Below are 12,721 nucleotides of genomic sequence, written 5' to 3'. Positions count from 1 at the left end.
AGCCAGGCTTCCTCTCCCCAGCGGGTTGGGTAAGCGGCTCATCACCCTGCCCTGGGGAGAAAGGGCTCTGCAAAGTGCACAGATCTCTGCAAGCTTGAGCAGAAAGGAAGAAACAGGGCAAGGCTTGAAGATGCTGCTTTGCGGGAGATGGCGGAGCACCCTGCAAAAGGCACCTGCCCAGGGTTTGTGAAGGGATGGGCTGGTTCCCCAGCTCCTGCAGGAGAAAGTGCAGAGGATCTGTGGTGGGTTGTTAGAGGCATGGCTAGTGGGTAGGAGGACTCTGCAGCATGGCAGGGAAGATGCAGAGAGCTATGGATTCCAACTGTGAAGTGGTCAGAGTGCACTCAACTAGCCCTTCTAGCACATTGCACCTCAATGAAGCTTCACGTGCCCCCTCTGCATAGACACAGAGGCTTGTCCAGGGCCAGGGGTGGGAGTGCTGGAGGCCAGGCCTGTGCTCGGACCACTACACTCTACTGCCAGATATTTTGTCCCCTTACAATGTTATTTATATGGCTGGGGGAGGGGAACCCTGGGGGGCCTGGCAGAGAAGGGGGTGGGGAATACCTGGTAAGGAGGGGGACCTTTGGAGGTGGATCCCCAACAGGGGGGTCCAGCAGGGAGGGGGAGCCCTGGGAAGGGGAGTCTCCTATGGGTGTCTGGTTGTGGGGGAGACCTGGGAGGGAGGTCCCTGGTGCTGGGGCCTCCCCCTTGAGGCAGCCTCTCCCCGGACTAGGGGCGGGGCTGAGCTCGGCTCGGCCCAGTCTCGCTAACGCGCCGCAGCTGCCGGATAAAGCCCCAGCGGCGACCAATCGTCCCCGCAGCCTGTGGCCGGAGGAGGCGCCCCGCCCGCCGGGGGGGTCTGGGGAGGGAGGGGCGGGGAAAGCCCGGCGGAGGGAGGGGCGGGGGCGGGTTACTGGGTGGAAGGGGCAGGGAAGCCCGGCGGGGGGGTCTGGGGAGGGAGGGGCGGGGGCGGGTTACTGGGTGGAAGGGGCAGGGAAGCCCGGCGGGGGGGTCTGGGGAGGGAGGGGCGGGGAAAGCCCGGCGGAGGGAGGGGCGGGGGCGGGTTACTGGGTGGAAGGGGCAGGGAAGCCCGGCGGGGGGGTCTGGGGAGGGAGGGGCGGGGGCGGGTTACTGGGTGGAAGGGGCAGGGAAGCCCGGCGGGGGGGTCTGGGGAGGGAGGGGCGGGGAAAGCCCGGCGGAGGGAGGGGCGGGGGCGGGTTACTGGGTGGAAGGGGCAGGGAAGCCCGGCGGGGGGGTCTGGGGAGGGAGGGGCGGGGGCGGGTTACTGGGTGGAAGGGGCAGGGAAGCCCGGCGGGGGGGTCTGGGGAGGGAGGGGCGGGGGCGGGGGCGGGTTACTGGGTGGAAGGGGCAGGGAAGCCCGGCGGGGGGGTCTGGGGAGGGAGGGGCGGGGAAAGCCCGGCGGAGGGAGGGGCGGGGGCGGGTTACTGGGTGGAAGGGGCAGGGAAGCCCGGCGGGGGGGTCTGGGGAGGGAGGGGCGGGGGCGGGTTACTGGGTGGAAGGGGCAGGGAAGCCCGGCGGGGGGGTCTGGGGAGGGAGGGGCGGGGAAAGCCCGGCGGAGGGAGGGGCGGGGGCGGGTTACTGGGTGGAAGGGGCAGGGAAGCCCGGCGGGGGGGTCTGGGGAGGGAGGGGCGGGGGCGGGTTACTGGGTGGAAGGGGCAGGGAAGCCCGGCGGGGGGGTCTGGGGAGGGAGGGGCGGGGAAAGCCCGGCGGAGGGAGGGGCGGGGGCGGGTTACTGGGTGGAAGGGGCAGGGAAGCCCGGCGGGGGGGTCTGGGGAGGGAGGGGCGGGGGCGGGTTACTGGGTGGAAGGGGCAGGGAAGCCCGGCGGGGGGGTCTGGGGAGGGAGGGGCGGGGGCGGGGGCGGGTTACTGGGTGGAAGGGGCAGGGAAGCCCGGCGGGGGGGTCTGGGGAGGGAGGGGCGGGGAAAGCCCGGCGGAGGGAGGGGCGGGGGCGGGTTACTGGGTGGAAGGGGCAGGGAAGCCCGGCGGGAGGGTCTGGGGAGGGAGGGGCGGGGGCGGGTTACTGGGTGGAAGGGGCAGGGAAGCCCGCCGGGGAGGGGCTGGGTAGAAGCGGGCACGAGGGAAGCACAGGGAGGGGGAGAGTCTAGCCGGGGGGGTGGGGCTCCCTGCCAGTGGGGTGCGTGCCCGCCCCCAGGGAGCTGCTCCTGGGTGTAACAGCCTGAGCCCCGCCCCGCCCTGTAGCACCCCCATCGCGCTGGGGGCGGGGGGGTCTGTACGGGAGCTACCGAGGGCCTTCGCGGCTGCTCTCTGCAGGATACACCCCAAGCGCCTTCGCCAGCCGCTCCCTGGCGATGGCTGGACCTGCACGCGCATTTTACGCTGGGTGGCAGCAGCCCGGCCCGCAGGGGGGCGGGACCCCTGAAATCCTGCAGGGCGAGGGGCTGGCTGGAGGCCTCACTCAGGAGAGGGGAACACTTGCTGCTCCTACTAGCTGGCAGAACTGGCAGGGTCTGGCACCCTGTGGCCCATGTGACAGCGCCCCCCAACGCTGACCCACAGCCCCCCGCTATCCCAGTCCTTCCCCCCACCAGCTCTGTACCCCCCAACGCTGACCCACAGCCCCCCGCTATCCCAGTCCTTCCCCGCACCAGCTCTGTGCCCCCAACGCTGACCCACAGCCCCCCGCTATCCCAGTCCTTCCCCCCACCAGCTCTGTGCCCCCAACGCTGACCCACAACCCCCCGCTATCCCAGTCCTTCTCCGCACCAGCTCTGTGCCCCCAACGCTGACCCACAGCCCCCCGCTATCCCAGTCCTTCCCCGCACCAGCTCTGTACCCCTCAACGCTGACCCACAGCCCCCCGCTATACCAGTCCTTCCCCCCACCAGCTCTGTACCCCTCAACGCTGACCCACAGCCCCCCGCTATCCCAGTCCTTCCCCCCACCAGCTCTGTGCCCTCAACGCTGACCCACAGCCCCCCGCTATCCCAGTCCTTCCCCCCACCAGCTCTGTGCCCCCAACGCTGACCCACAGCCCTCCGCTATCCCAGTCCTTCCCCCCACCAGCTCTGTGCCCCCAACGCTGACCCACAGCCCCCCGCTATCCCAGTCCTTCCCCGCACCAGCTCTGTGCCCCCAACGCTGACCCACAACCCCCCGCTATCCCAGTCCTTCTCCGCACCAGCTCTGTGCCCCCAACGCTGACCCACAGCCCCCCGCTATCCCAGTCCTTCCCCCCACCAGCTCTGTGCCCCCAACGCTGACCCACAGCCCCCCGCTATCCCAGTCCTTCCCCCCACCAGCTCTGTGCCCCCAACGCTGACCCACAACCCCCCGCTATCCCAGTCCTTCTCCGCACCAGCTCTGTGCCCCCAACGCTGACCCACAGCCCCCCGCTATCCCAGTCCTTCCCCCCACCAGCTCTGTGCCCCCAACGCTGACCCACAGCCCCCCGCTATCCCAGTCCTTCCCCCCACCAGCTCTGTGCCCCCAACGCTGACCCACAGCCCCCCGCTATCCCAGTCCTTCCCCCACCAGCTCTGTACCCCCCAACGCTGACCCACAGCCCCCCGCTATCCCAGTCCTTCCCCCCACCAGCTCTGTGCCCCCAACGCTGACCCACAGCCCCCCGCTATCCCAGTCCTTCCCCCCACCAGCTCTGTGCCCCCAACGCTGACCCACAGCCCCCCGCTATCCCAGTCCTTCCCCCCACCAGCTCTGTGCCCCCAACGCTGACCCACAGCCCCCCGCTATCCCAGTCCTTCCCCCACCAGCTCTGTACCCCCCAACGCTGACCCACAGCCCCCCGCTATCCCAGTCCTTCCCCCCACCAGCTCTGTGCCCCCAACGCTGACCCACAGCCCCCCGCTATCCCAGTCCTTCCCCCCACCAGCTCTGTGCCCCCAACGCTGACCCACAGCCCCCCGCTATCCCAGTCCTTCCCCCCACCAGCTCTGTGCCCCCAACGCTGACCCACAGCCCCCCGCTATCCCAGTCCTTCCCCCCACCAGCTCTGTACCCCCCAACGCTGACCCACAGCCCCCCGCTATCCCAGTCCTTCCCCCCACCAGCTCTGTGCCCCCAACGCTGACCCACAACCCCCCGCTATCCCAGTCCTTCTCCGCACCAGCTCTGTGCCCCCAACGCTGACCCACAGCCCCCCGCTATCCCAGTCCTTCCCCCCACCAGCTCTGTGCCCCCAACGCTGACCCACAGCCCCCCGCTATCCCAGTCCTTCCCCCCACCAGCTCTGTGCCCCCAACGCTGACCCACAGCCCCCCGCTATCCCAGTCCTTCCCCCACCAGCTCTGTACCCCCCAACGCTGACCCACAGCCCCCCGCTATCCCAGTCCTTCCCCCCACCAGCTCTGTGCCCCCAACGCTGACCCACAGCCCCCCGCTATCCCAGTCCTTCCCCCCACCAGCTCTGTGCCCCCAACGCTGACCCACAGCCCCCCGCTATCCCAGTCCTTCCCCCCACCAGCTCTGTGCCCCCAACGCTGACCCACAGCCCCCCGCTATCCCAGTCCTTCCCCCACCAGCTCTGTACCCCCCAACGCTGACCCACAGCCCCCCGCTATCCCAGTCCTTCCCCCCACCAGCTCTGTGCCCCCAACGCTGACCCACAGCCCCCCGCTATCCCAGTCCTTCCCCCCACCAGCTCTGTGCCCCCAACGCTGACCCACAGCCCCCCGCTATCCCAGTCCTTCCCCCCACCAGCTCTGTGCCCCCAACGCTGACCCACAGCCCCCCGCTATCCCAGTCCTTCCCCCCACCAGCTCTGTACCCCCCAACGCTGACCCACAGCCCCCCGCTATCCCAGTCCTTCCCCCCACCAGCTCTGTGCCCCCAACGCTGACCCACAGCCCCCCGCTATCCCAGTCCTTCCCCCCACCAGCTCTGTGCCCCCAACGCTGACCCACAACCCCCCGCTATCCCAGTCCTTCTCCGCACCAGCTCTGTGCCCCCAACGCTGACCCACAGCCCCCCGCTATCCCAGTCCTTCCCCCCACCAGCTCTGTGCCCCCAACGCTGACCCACAGCCCCCCGCTATCCCAGTCCTTCCCCCCACCAGCTCTGTGCCCCCAACGCTGACCCACAGCCCCCCGCTATCCCAGTCCTTCTCCCCACCAGCTCTGTGTCCCCAACGCTGACCCACAGCCCCCCGCTATCCCAGTCCTTCCCCCCACCAGCTCTGTGCCCCCAACGCTGACCCACAGCCCCCCGCTATCCCAGTCCTTCCCCCCACCAGCTCTGTGCCCCTCAACGCTGACCCACAGCCCCCCGCTATCCCAGTCCTTCCCCCCACCAGCTCTGTGCCCCCAACGCTGACCCACAGCCCCCCGCTATCCCAGTCCTTCCCCCCACCAGCTCTGTGCCCCCAACGCTGACCCACAGCCCCCCGCTATCCCAGTCCTTCCCCCCACCAGCTCTGTGCCCCCAACGCTGACCCACAACCCCCCGCTATCCCAGTCCTTCTCCGCACCAGCTCTGTGCCCCCAACGCTGACCCACAGCCCCCCGCTATCCCAGTCCTTCCCCCCACCAGCTGTGCCCCCCCACGCTGACCCACAGCCCCCCGCTATCCCAGTCCTTCTCCCCACCAGCTCTGTGCCCCTCAACGCTGACCCACAGCCCCCCGCTATCCCAGTCCTTCTCCCCACCAGCTCTGTGCCCCCAACGCTGACCCACAGCCCCCCGCTATCCCAGTCCTTCCCCGCACCAGCTCTGTGCCCCCAACGCTGACCCACAGCCCCCCGCTATCCCAGTCCTTCCCCCCACCAGCTCTGTGCCCCCAACGCTGACCCACAACCCCCCGCTATCCCAGTCCTTCTCCGCACCAGCTCTGTGCCCCCAACGCTGACCCACAGCCCCCCGCTATCCCAGTCCTTCCCCCCACCAGCTCTGTACCCCCCAATGCTGACCCACAGCCCCCCGCTATACCAGTCCTTCCCCGCACCAGCTCTGTGCCCCCAACGCTGACCCACAGCCCCCCGCTATCCCAGTCCTTCCCCCCACCAGCTCTGTGCCCCCAACGCTGACCCACAACCCCCCGCTATCCCAGTCCTTCTCCGCACCAGCTCTGTGCCCCCAACGCTGACCCACAGCCCCCCGCTATCCCAGTCCTTCCCCCCACCAGCTCTGTGCCCCCAACGCTGACCCACAGCCCCCCGCTATCCCAGTCCTTCCCCCCACCAGCTCTGTACCCCCCAACGCTGACCCACAGCCCCCCGCTATCCCAGTCCTTCCCCCCACCAGCTCTGTGCCCCCAACGCTGACCCACAGCCCCCCGCTATCCCAGTCCTTCCCCCCACCAGCTCTGTGCCCCCAACGCTGACCCACAACCCCCCGCTATCCCAGTCCTTCTCCGCACCAGCTCTGTGCCCCCAACGCTGACCCACAGCCCCCCGCTATCCCAGTCCTTCCCCCCACCAGCTCTGTGCCCCCAACGCTGACCCACAGCCCCCCGCTATCCCAGTCCTTCCCCCCACCAGCTCTGTGCCCCCAACGCTGACCCACAGCCCCCCGCTATCCCAGTCCTTCTCCCCACCAGCTCTGTGTCCCCAACGCTGACCCACAGCCCCCCGCTATCCCAGTCCTTCCCCCCACCAGCTCTGTGCCCCCAACGCTGACCCACAGCCCCCCGCTATCCCAGTCCTTCCCCCCACCAGCTCTGTGCCCCTCAACGCTGACCCACAGCCCCCCGCTATCCCAGTCCTTCCCCCCACCAGCTCTGTGCCCCCAACGCTGACCCACAGCCCCCCGCTATCCCAGTCCTTCCCCCCACCAGCTCTGTGCCCCCAACGCTGACCCACAGCCCCCCGCTATCCCAGTCCTTCCCCCCACCAGCTCTGTGCCCCCAACGCTGACCCACAACCCCCCGCTATCCCAGTCCTTCCCCACACCAGCTCTGTGCCCCCAACGCTGACCCACAGCCCCCCGCTATCCCAGTCCTTCCCCCCACCAGCTCTGTACCCCCCAACGCTGACCCACAGCCCCCCGCTATCCCAGTCCTTCCCCCCACCAGCTCTGTACCCCCCAACGCTGACCCACAGCCCCCCGCTATACCAGTCCTTCCCCGCACCAGCTCTGTGCCCCCAACGCTGACCCACAGCCCCCCGCTATCCCAGTCCTTCCCCCCACCAGCTCTGTGCCCCCAACGCTGACCCACAACCCCCCGCTATCCCAGTCCTTCTCCGCACCAGCTCTGTGCCCCCAACGCTGACCCACAGCCCCCCGCTATCCCAGTCCTTCCCCCCACCAGCTCTGTGCCCCCAACGCTGACCCACAGCCCCCCGCTATCCCAGTCCTTCCCCCCACCAGCTCTGTGCCCCCAACGCTGACCCACAACCCCCCACTATCCCAGTCCTTCTCCGCACCAGCTCTGTGCCCCCAACGCTGACCCACAGCCCCCCGCTATCCCAGTCCTTCCCCCCACCAGCTGTGCCCCCCAACGCTGACCCACAGCCCCCCGCTATCCCAGTCCTTCTCCCCACCAGCTCTGTGCCCCTCAACGCTGACCCACAGCCCCCCGCTATCCCAGTCCTTCTCCCCACCAGCTCTGTGCCCCCAACGCTGACCCACAGCCCCCCGCTATCCCAGTCCTTCCCCGCACCAGCTCTGTGCCCCCAACGCTGACCCACAGCCCCCCGCTATCCCAGTCCTTCCCCCCACCAGCTCTGTGCCCCCAACGCTGACCCACAACCCCCCGCTATCCCAGTCCTTCTCCGCACCAGCTCTGTGCCCCCAACGCTGACCCACAACCCCCCGCTATCCCAGTCCTTCCCCCCACCAGCTCTGTACCCCCCAACGCTGACCCACAGCCCCCCGCTATACCAGTCCTTCCCCGCACCAGCTCTGTGCCCCCAACGCTGACCCACAGCCCCCCGCTATCCCAGTCCTTCCCCCCACCAGCTCTGTGCCCCCAACGCTGACCCACAACCCCCCGCTATCCCAGTCCTTCTCCGCACCAGCTCTGTGCCCCCAACGCTGACCCACAGCCCCCCGCTATCCCAGTCCTTCCCCCCACCAGCTCTGTGCCCCCAACGCTGACCCACAGCCCCCCGCTATCCCAGTCCTTCCCCCCACCAGCTCTGTACCCCCCAACGCTGACCCACAGCCCCCCGCTATACCAGTCCTTCCCCGCACCAGCTCTGTGCCCCCAACGCTGACCCACAGCCCCCCGCTATCCCAGTCCTTCCCCCCACCAGCTCTGTGCCCCCAACGCTGACCCACAACCCCCCGCTATCCCAGTCCTTCTCCGCACCAGCTCTGTGCCCCCAACGCTGACCCACAGCCCCCCGCTATCCCAGTCCTTCTCCGCACCAGCTCTGTGCCCCCAACGCTGACCCACAGCCCCCCGCTATCCCAGTCCTTCCCCCCACCAGCTCTGTGCCCCCAACGCTGACCCACAGCCCCCTGCTATCCCAGTCCTTCCCCCCACCAGCTCTGTGCCCCCAACGCTGACCCACAGCCCCCCGCTATCCCAGTCCTTCCCCGCACCAGCTCTGTGCCCCTCAACGCTGACCCACAGCCCCCCGCTATCCCAGTCCTTCCCCCCACCAGCTCTGTGCCCCCAACGCTGACCCACAGCCCCCCGCTATCCCAGTCCTTCCCCCCCACCAGCTCTGTGTCCCCAACGCTGACCCACAGCCCCCCGCTATCCTAGTCCTTCCCCGCACCAGCTCTGTGCCCCCAACGCTGACCCACAGCCCCCCGCTATACCAGTCCTTCTCCCCACCAGCTCTGTGCCCCTCAATGCTGACCCACAGCCCCCCGCTATCCCAGTCCTTCCCCGCACCAGCTCTGTGCCCCCAACGCTGACCCACAGCCCCCCGCTATACCAGTCCTTCTCCCCACCAGCTCTGTGCCCCTCAACGCTGACCCACAGCCCCCCGCTATCCCAGTCCTTCTCCCCACCAGCTCTGTGCCCCCCACGCTGACCCACAGCCCCCCGCTATCCCAGTCCTTCCCCCCACCAGCTCTGTGCCCCCAATGCTGACCCACAGCCCCCCGCTATCCCAGTCCTTCCCCCCACCAGCTCTGTGCCCCCAACGCTGACCCACAGCCCCCCGCTATCCCAGTCCTTCCCCCCACCAGCTCTGTGTCCCCAACGCTGACCCACAGCCCCCCGCTATCCCAGTCCTTCCCCCCACCAGCTCTGTGCCCCCAACGCTGACCCACAGCCCCCCGCTATCCCAGTCCTTCCCCCCACCAGCTCTGTGCCCCCAACGCTGACCCACAGCCCCCCGCTATCCCAGTCCTTCCCCCCACCAGCTCTGTGCCCCCAACGCTGACCCACAGCCCCCCGCTATCCCAGTCCTTCTCCCCACCAGCTCTGTGCCCCTCAACGCTGACCCACAGCCCCCCGCTATCCCAGTCCTTCCCCCCACCAGCTCTGTGCCCCTCAACGCTGACCCACAGCCCCCCGCTATCCCAGTCCTTCCCCCCACCAGCTCTGTGCCCCCAACGCTGACCCACAGCCCCCCGCTATCCCAGTCCTTCCCCCCACCAGCTCTGTGCCCCCAACGCTGACCCACAGCCCCCCGCTATCCCAGTCCTTCCCCCCACCAGCTCTGTGCCCCTCAACGCTGACCCACAGCCCCCCGCTATCCCAGTCCTTCCCCCCACCAGCTCTGTGCCCCTCAACGCTGACCCACAGCCCCCCGCTATACCAGTCCTTCCCCGCACCAGCTCTGTGCCCCTCAACGCTGACCCACAGCCCCCCGCTATACCAGTCCTTCCCCCCACCAGCTCTGTGCCCCCAACGCTGACCCACAGCCCCCCGCTATACCAGTCCTTCCCCCCACCAGCTCTGTGCCCCTCAACGCTGACCCACAGCCCCCCGCTATACCAGTCCTTCCCCCCACCAGCTCTGTGCCCCTCAACGCTGACCCACAGCCCCCCGCTATACCAGTCCTTCCCCCCACCAGCTCTGTGCCCCTCGTGCCTGACCCCCAGCCACCCACCAGCTCTGTGCCCTTCATGCTTAGTGCACGGTCCCCTGCTATCCCAGTCCTGCCCCTCACTCCTGACCCATAGTCCCCTCCTATACCAGTTCTACCCACCAGCTCTGTGCCCCTCATGCCTGACTCAGCCCCCCCATACCAGTTCTACCCCCCACCATCTCTGTGCCCCTCACCCCTGACCCACAGCCCCCTAGTAAACCTGTCCTGCCGCCCACCAGCTCTGTGTCCCTCACTCCTGATCCACAGGCCCCTGCTCCTAAGTCTAAGTGGAAGTCAAATCCTAGTGAGGTAAATGGAAAGGAGCATAAACACTGCCAAATTAAATGTAAAAATGTAATCAGAAAAGCAAAAAAGGAGTTTGAAGAACAGCTAGCCCAAAACTCAAAAGGTAATAACAAAATGTTTTTTAAGTACATCAGAAGCAGGAAGCCTGCTAACCAACCAATGGTGGCCCTGGACGATCGAGATACAAAAGGAGCACTTAAAGATGATAAAGTCATTGAGGAGAAACTAAATGAATTCTTTGCTTCAGTCTTCACGTCTGAGGATCTTAGGGAGATTCCCAAACCTGAGCCATCTTTTGAAGGTGACAAATCTGAGGAAGTGTCACAGATTGAAGTGTCACTAGAGGAGGTTTTGGAACTAACAGTAACAAGTCACCGGGACCAGATGGTATCACCCAAGAGTTCTGAAAGAACTCAGATGTGAAATTGCAGAACTATTAACTATGGTTTGTAACCTGTCCTTTAAATCAGCTACTGTACCCAGTGACTGGAAGATAGCTAATGTAACACCAATATTTAAGAAGGGCTCTAGAGGTGATCCCGGCAATTACAGACCGGTAAGTCTAATGTCAGTACTGGGCAAATTAGTTGAAACAATAGTAAAGAATAAAATTGTCAGACACATAGAAGAACATAAATTGTTGCGCAAAAGTCAACATGGTTTCTGTAAAGGGAATTCATGTCTTACTAATCTATTAGAGTTCTTTGAAGGGATCGACAAACGTGGACAAGGGGGATCCAGTGGACATAGTGTACTTAGATTTCCAGAAAGCCTTTGACAAGTTCCCTCACCAAAGGCTCTTATGTAAATTAAGTTGTCATGGGAGAAGAGGGAAGATCCTTTCATGGATTGAGAACTGGTTAAAAGACCGGGAACAAAGGGTAGAAATAAATGGTAAATTTTCAGAATGGAGAGGGGTAACTAGTGGTGTTCCCCAAGGGTCAGTCCTAGGACCAATCCTATTCAACTTCTTTATAAATGATCTGGAGAAAGAGGTAAACAATGAGGTGGCAAAGTTTGCAGATGATACTAAACTGCTCAAGATAGTTAAGACCAAAGCAGACTGTGAAGAACTTCAAAAAGATCTCACAAACTAAGTGACTGGGTAACAAACTGGCAAATGCAATTTAATGTGGATAAATGTAAAGTAATGCACATTGGAAAAAATAACCCCAACCATACATACAATACGATGGGGGCTAATGTAGCTACAAGTAATGAGGAGAAAGATCTTGGAGTCATTGTGAATAGTTCTCTGAAGATGTCCATGCAGTGTGCAGTGGCAGTCAAAAAAGCAAACAGGATGTTAGGAATCATTAAAAAAGGGATAGAGAATAAGACTGAGAATATCTTATTGCCCTTATATAAATCCATGGTACGCCCACATCTTGAATACTGCCGACAGATGTGGCCTCCTCATCTCAAAAAAGATATACTGGCATTAGAAAAGGTTCAGAGAAGGGCAACTAAAAGATTAGGGGTTTGGAACAGGTCCCATATGAGGAGAGATTAAAGAGGCTAGAACTTTTCAGCTTGGAAAAGAGGAGACTAAGGCGGGATATGATAGAGGTCTATAAAATCATGAGTGGTGTGGAGAAAGTGAATAAGGAAAAGTTATTTACTTGTTCCCATAATATAAGAACTAGGGGCCACCAAATGAAATTAATGGACAGCAGGTTTAAAACAAATAAAAGGAAGTTCTTCACTCAGCGCACAGTCAACCTGTGGAACTCCTTGCCTGAGGAGGTTGTGAAGGTTAGGACTATAACAGGGTTTAAAAGAGAACTGGATAAATTCATGGAGGTTAAGTCCATTAACAGCTATTAGCAAGGATGGGTAAGGAATGGTGTCCCTAGCCTCTGTTTGTCAGAGGGTGGAGATGGATGGCAGGAGAGAGATCAGTTGATCATTACCTGTTAGGTTCACTCCCTCTGGGGCACCTGGCATTGGCCACTGTCGGTAGACAGGATACTGGGCTGGATGGACCTTTGGTCTGACCCAGTATGGCCATTCTTATGTTCTCTTTGATGAATTTAGTGAGCCGCAGAGCGGGAACGGATGTTTATCTGAAGAACAAGCATCTCCAGTTACAACAGTAAATCCTTACCCTTCTTCTTGAGGGTTTAAATCAGTCTCTAGCTGGGGTTAAGAGAACACTCCAGTGTGGGGTGTATTATCCGTCATTTGCTAGTGCATAGGTTCTCCCACCTTCCTCTCAAGCAGCTGCTGGGAGTGGGAGCTGGGATACTGGGCTAGCTGGCCCAGCCTGGCAATCCCTCTGCTTGTATGTCTCCCCAGCTGCCCCAGCATGTCAGACTGGGAGTGTGCTCCTTCCCTGCTCCCTCTTCTCTTTGTAAAAGCTGGAACCATGTTTGCTTTGCTTCAGCCCTTGGACCCCTCCCAGCACTGTTCGTCAGCAGGACAATTTGCTAATCCCTTTAATCCCCCCAGCGTTGTGTTGCACTGGCCCAGGGTAAACTGTGGGGA

This window comes from Lepidochelys olivacea, assembly GCF_965140295.1.
Source record: "Lepidochelys olivacea isolate rLepOli2 genome assembly, chromosome: 26".
NCBI classification, from domain to species: domain Eukaryota; kingdom Metazoa; phylum Chordata; order Testudines; family Cheloniidae; genus Lepidochelys; species Lepidochelys olivacea.
The sequence above is the reverse complement of the archived record's forward strand: the minus strand, read 5'-3'. Positions refer to the sequence as shown.